This window comes from Anarhichas minor, unplaced genomic scaffold, assembly GCF_050575085.1.
Source record: "Anarhichas minor isolate MPS153535 unplaced genomic scaffold, ASM5057508v1 ptg000051l, whole genome shotgun sequence".
Classification (NCBI taxonomy): Eukaryota; Metazoa; Chordata; class Actinopteri; order Perciformes; family Anarhichadidae; genus Anarhichas; species Anarhichas minor.
Genome location: NW_027466497.1, coordinates 2,545,999 through 2,551,998, shown reverse-complemented (window position 1 = coordinate 2,551,998; position 6,000 = coordinate 2,545,999).

Here is a 6,000-nt window from a genome sequence, read left to right as displayed (position 1 = left end):
ACTCAAACAAAGTCCTACCTCAGTGACCACGTCGTCTCAGAGCTCATATTGAACCTCACTGTCAGTAATCGTTAGTAATAATGTCAAACCAACAGTGATTGAATGCAGATCCATGAGGCCCCATCTGAGTCATTTTCTTCCTTCTCGTCTGCTGTCTTTTCCCATTCACGACACATCGTCAACATGAATCATCCCGCTTCATTGTGAAGGATACATCTTAAATGATGGACGTAATCTCGGACAAGACGGATTCATCAGTGCTTTAAAATGAGTGGTGTCTCTGTGTGCCGTGCCAAACTGTTGGTCTGATAAGGTGTCTCTCCGGTCCCTTCACAGCCAGGCTTAAATGAATCCTATAATCACATTAACTCTGAGCATGTGCCACGATTCCATCTCTACATTGGTTTGCCTGTTATCACACTGTCGAACCGTCTGCGTCGAACGAGAGCTGCTGATATCTTGGCCAGTTGCCTAAATTAGCCACGCTGGCAGCATTACATTAGTTGGTCAGTGCAGACAGTCTTGGTCCCCAGAGGATGAATCCTAATGACTTTGTTGATCCCCTGGCCATTTATTATCAGCAGGTTGAGCATTATTGTTTTTGCTGACATGTCTTGACCACTCTTAAATGGATTGCTTTGAACCGAAGTACATTCATGGCGCTGAGATCACTGAATGACTTTTGTGACCCCACCTGACGTTTTATCGAGCGCAACCAGCTGGGCAAGGTGGCGCCTGATGAATATCTCAACATGCCCTGATGACTTTCAGGTTTTCTCCACCATGAGGTTGACATTTGTTGTTTTAAGTAAAACATCTCAAAAGCTATTGGATGGATTGCTATGAAATTTGCTTCACATGTTCATGCCCCCCCCCCCCCCCCCCCCCCTCCCCCTGGGGGATGATGTACTTTGGTTTATGACCAAATACCTAAAACTAATGACATTCCCATCAGTATCAGATGTACTTGTGTGTTAAGTAATGAGCTAATGTTAGCATGCTAACACGGTAAACTAAGATGGTGAACAAGGTAAACATTATACCTGCTAAACATCAGCATATTAATGTCATCTCATTGTGCACATGGGAGAAGTTTGCCCTCTGGGATTTCTGCCAGAAAGGGTTTATTTGAACCCAAATCATGATACTTTCCTAAACCTAACCAAGTAGTTTTGTTGCCTAATTCTGGGAAGGCAAACTTCTCCCATGTGCTGTCAGCACGTTAGCATGCTAACTTTAACATTAAAGGTATACTTAGCATTGTCGATTGCTGTTTGCTTTTCCCTCCTGCAAATACACAGAAATTCGTATTAAGTCTCATGCATTCATACATAAGTAATAAATAAATCCCTTTTGACACTGACTATGATATATATCCTTAATTTTACATTAGGAAGGCAAGGTAACCTCACTACTTTATAAATATTATTTGGGAAATATCAGGACACAATGTGACACAAAATAAAAGCTGAATAATTAATTTCTATCTGCATCAGTAAACCTCCTCAGTAAGAAAATCAAAATGAGAAAGTAGTCTGCTTGTGTTCTCAGAAAGCTAAACAATAAGCTGTGAATTTCAAATGTTGACGGTGACTGTGTTAATGGTGAGTTATTTTGCTCTTGCAGAAAAGAGAACAAATCGTGAGCTGAACTCGACTTCGTCTCTGATATGAGCATTGAATATTTATGACTGCATTGGGGGCAATTTGTCTTCCTGTGACTAATCGATGCATTGAGTTCTGTTGGTAGGCGGCAACAAAACTCCATCTGGGGCAATTTATAATCTAAAAGCACATCCCAATCAAGTAGCCATGATGCAAAGAAAGATTTTGCGATTTTAAACGGGGAAGAGATTAATTATCTTTAATGTGTGTAACATACCAGCTGTAGGGTTATAATAATTAAAACTCAGGTTATTACATCAACACCAAGAGCTTCGCCCTGACCAACTTCTGCTGCTCCTGACAAAGCACACATGACGACATTGCTGTAAAGACAGTAGCCGAGAGGAATGCTGTTAAGGAGCATGAGATGGTAAAAGAGGCTGGGGGTGTCATCACTGAATCATTAGAAAACTCTGGAAGTCTCCAAACAGCAGCAGCTCCCCAGGGGACTGCTGGGGGGGGGGGGGGGGGGGGGGGTTGCTGATGCAAGACTGTAATTACATTTTGTGAATATAACAAAGCAGGCTGTCAGGATGCCTGGCTGCTCTGTGATGCTCATGGATGTGGATGCAGCGCGGCCTTAGATGAGGAGAATGTGATCTGCAGGATGATGAGGTGCTTTTGTGGTGAAGGTAGACGGAGGAAGACACAGAATGGAAAATTGAGAGCAAACATTAAACAACACAGCAATTTAAAACATGTCCCTCCCCCGCAGGGGCCCAGTGCTTCCCAGGCAGGCGGCGCGGTTCTCTTGTTATTTGCGAGTTGTGCTCGGGGCTGCATTGGATCCTTCATGGCACCAGTACAACTTCCTCTGTGATCGAACTCCACAGGAGGTGGAGTGCTTTCCATTTTCACTGGTAACATTTGACCCAAAAACGGGTAGTTCAATTAGCTGCTGAGATGTTTGCTGTAAAGCAAGGAGACAAGAGCGGGAACAGTAATGCGATAGCTGATGTTGTTATTTTCTGTTCTTGAAAGGTCAAATGGCTTAATTACCCAGAAATCAGGAAACACAATACCAGCAAAGTGCACACTTCTTTGTCCTAATTGTCCTCCTCTGAATCACGGGTAGGGGTGGCAGTTAATGCTGACGAGACCAGCTTTCTCACCACTTAAAGAAACACTTACCTGTAGTGTTATTTAGCAATCAAGATTGCTTTGGTGTGAGTTACCTAGTTTTATAGATAGATAATAGAAGTGATATATATATATATATACCGACTGAAACTGCCCTCCCTCATGTGCCACTGTTAGTATGGCTAAGACCTAAGGTCTTCTAGATCCTACAAATACATAGCAAGCTTTGGATACTTTATGTAAAATGAGTTATAACCTTGGAATCGGTTAACAGTGATGTCCCTCTTGTAACAAACTTCAATCTCAGTCATTGACTCTGGGTCATGCTCTTTGTAATCCTGCTCACAGTTGCATGCCACATTAAACTGAAATAAATGCGGAGAGTAAACCAATCACTAACAATATTGCCTTTAATATTTAATAAAATCACCCAAGGCTCAAAATCAGACCTGTCAACGGCAGCTTTTTTATTTTCTATGCAGCCCGTATGAACCCATATCTTCTATCATGCGTGGCGTCTCCATTGTGAGGCTTTCATTTGCCTCAGCTTGTATCTGGCTGCTGGAAAATTGCCGACCTCAGGCATCAGGATCAGACACTTTGCACTGATAGCCCTTGTGGAAAAAACGACTATTACAAAAGGAATGAGAGCTGCACATTGAGAGAGAAAAGCAATGGCGGTCAGAGAGAGTGTAGCATGGGAAAGCCAGAGATGAAGGAGTGAAAGTGGGCTCGAGAACTGAAAGCTCGAGTGTTAATACAGACCTTCTCTCCATAAGGGCTGTGCTGCTTCCAAATAAAATTGATCTCCAATGACAACCTATCAGCTCTCTTATTAGACGAGGAACTCGTTGCGGCCCCGCAGCACAGATTGAATACATTTCACAGAAGTGCAAAAAAACAACAACAATTCTTTCCATCTGCTTCATTCCAGCCAAGCTTTTCACAACGCAGCCTCCAATCTTATGCTCATATTTAGTTGATTACCTTTCTTAACGAAAACCTTTACCCACGAGCCCCTGTGTGTGCTAACTGCCTGCATTTTAGTGCTGTTGACGGGGCCCTCCTGTCCCCACTTTAAAACGCCCGGGGAGCTGCAGGAAGGAGCTGAGCTCTGCTCCAACAAGCGTGATGCTATCTGTGGTGTAATTAGAGGAATGCCACCACATGCCTGGCAACCTAGACTAATTAGCAAAGCTTTGCTGAGTTTTTCGATCCGCAAGGAGCCCACATGAAGCAAACAAAAATATGCTAAACTCACTGAGGAATAAACACATGTATAAATATTTTGGAGTCGCTATCTGTGACTTGGCTTTCCTCTGGAGGGGGGAAGCTGAAATAACACTGCATTGAACACCAAAGGAGGGGTTGATTTTAGCATCCACCAACACACACTGCAAGATTATGTGGCATAAACAAAGTACCACAGCAGTGCAATGCAACAATGTAATGTGATATGGTGGTTTAGGAAAAGAGCGTGGCTGATGATTCAGGTGACTAGCGAGTGACTAACAACTTACATGACTAGTGAGCGACTAATGACTCACGTGACCAGAGAGTGACAAACGAGTCACATAGCGACTCAAGTGAGTCACGTGACTAACGACACAAACGAATCATCCACCTCCCCTACCGTCCGCCCCAAGCAATTTATATTACATCAGTTGCTCTGAGGGAGAATTTGACGGAGTTATTAGGAGTTAGAACAGGTTGAGCATTCGTGTGATATAAGAGTTGTCATAATTACCAGTTTCCAAACTGTAGATAGCAGCTGTGGCTCAGAAGTAGAGCGGGTCAGGTGGGACATTGCATCCACTTCAAATTTGAACTTTTCTTTAAGAAATTCTACAACTGGGTAAACCCTAATGAATTACTTTGAAATGAGTTTCAACATTTTCACTGATTCAGTAAAACATCTCAAAATCCTTTATCAAAATAGCTTGTACAGACATTCACGGTTCCCTGAGGATGTATCCTGATTACTGTGGTGATCCTCAGACTTTTCATCTCGTGCCACCATGAGGTCAGAAGTATCCACAAAGCTAATGACATTCCCATCAGCTCAAAGCATGTAGCTCAAGAACAGCCCCTTCGTCTTGTTTTCGGCTTATAAATGCTGCAGCGCATCTGCTTTTCACCATTTGGCATTTTTCAATTAGGTCAACGCAAAGTGTTGAGGAAAAAAGAAAGGTTGTGACCCACTCTCTGTTCAATAGATCAAACGGGGTCGAAGCTTAAAGCGGATGGTTGCCTCCCTCTCCGATCCAGTCTATGCACATAAAATGCCTGCGGCTTGTTTTTCCACATTGTATCTCATATTATAAAAACGCATTAGCTTTTATATTACTTTCACCCTGCATGTCACCCACATCTTTAATACAGCGTCAACTTGTCAAGGAAGTAATCTACAAAGTGCAATTTGCAAAGTGCAAAGTGGAATTTCAGTTATTCTCAACACCAAATGTACAAGTGAGAGATTTTATCCAAAAATTACAGTATTGGTTTCTGGAAAAATAGAAATGACTATCTTTTCAATTGCATGCTGTATTTCATGGTGTAAGTGAACCAAAGGAATGAAAAATATATCCATTTATTTTTCGCACTCACACTTTTTTTAATTTTTTATATATATATATAGGAAGTAGCCCACAGATCTGCCTACTTACACATAATAAACTGCTGCATGTAAAAGAATAAAGGCTGGAAATTCAACATAAATTACCGAATAGTTATTTGCCGGCATTCTCAATTTAATTTTTTTAACTGAAGGTACGGAAGTCCCGGGAAAAGAATCACAGAAATAAATACATAGTATTTCATATTGAATCAGAACTGTGAAATAGTCTTAATAGAGCAGATTATGTATTTTGCTTATTATCACATAACTTTCATGTAGTACGTTATCATTTCTTTGCAACACATTCTCACCTCAATGCATGAAATCCAGCAGCTTGATCATAAACATAACATACTCAATCAAGTATTAAAAGTGAACCTGTAATATTTGTTACACTACATTTAACTATAATTGAACTCACAGCAGCCACTCTTGTCCTCATCAGTGTGTGCGCTGCTCTCTCTTTCCCAGCTAAAGTGTGAGCACTGAGTGTTTTTTGTAAAATTGTGGCAAGTAAGAAAAAAAAAAATCACCATTTAGAAGCACTCAGGCAGTAAGAGAAAGAGGCTTGCAGATTTACCAATTACCTTTTAGAAAATTAGCTTCCAAGAAAAATGTCCTCGCCTTGCCCCAAAGTGA